The sequence below is a fragment of the Penaeus monodon genome, chromosome 32 (assembly GCF_015228065.2).
Source record: "Penaeus monodon isolate SGIC_2016 chromosome 32, NSTDA_Pmon_1, whole genome shotgun sequence".
NCBI classification, from domain to species: domain Eukaryota; kingdom Metazoa; phylum Arthropoda; class Malacostraca; order Decapoda; family Penaeidae; genus Penaeus; species Penaeus monodon.
This window is the reverse complement of record NC_051417.1, coordinates 14349599-14350155: the sequence shown is the minus strand read 5'-3', so window position 1 is coordinate 14350155 and position 557 is coordinate 14349599. Positions and strand designations below refer to the sequence as shown.

The window sequence follows — 557 nt, the reverse complement described above, 5'->3', positions numbered from 1 at the left end:
GAAAACTTGGCGACAGTACGTTTACTTGGCAGCAATGGATTAAGACAGAATATTGTGAACAACCCAAAGAAATTCTATTACAATATCTGGAATAAGCAATTCCCTTCTCCCTTTTCTTCTGGGATAGAATTACAAAGGCACCAATTATAATTTTATTGATATTTTGCCTTTTCTTTCTCTATCACCTATAATAAGAACATAATCCTACATATTTACTGGAAACTGCAAGTACCAACAACTTGTCCTTTAACTAATATTCTTACATTCTTACATGCAAAATATAAAGCTAAACCAATAAATAACAAGCATGACCTGTGTATTATGGTTTGTAGGAAAGTGCAGTGTAAATTTCAGTTTCAGCATATCAGCTCTATAGAATAAAAGAATCCAAGCTTTCAATGTAATATTTCAGATATGTATATAAAAAGCAGGGTCTACAATTCACAATTTTGCTGTTACATAAATACTTACCATTCTAACTGGAATCTGTGAGAAATCAAAATAAAAAAATAAAAAGCAAAAGAAGGAAGAATGTAAAGAAGTAAACCCCCATCTCT

General features: G+C 31.1%; 1 protein-coding gene across 1 annotated transcript in view; it reads right to left on the bottom strand.

Annotated features, from left to right (window-relative positions):
- Positions 1-557, bottom strand: part of LOC119593599 (SH3 domain-containing protein 19-like) — a gene marked incomplete in the record, with an annotated part of 14557 nt that overhangs the window by 5171 nt on the left and 8829 nt on the right.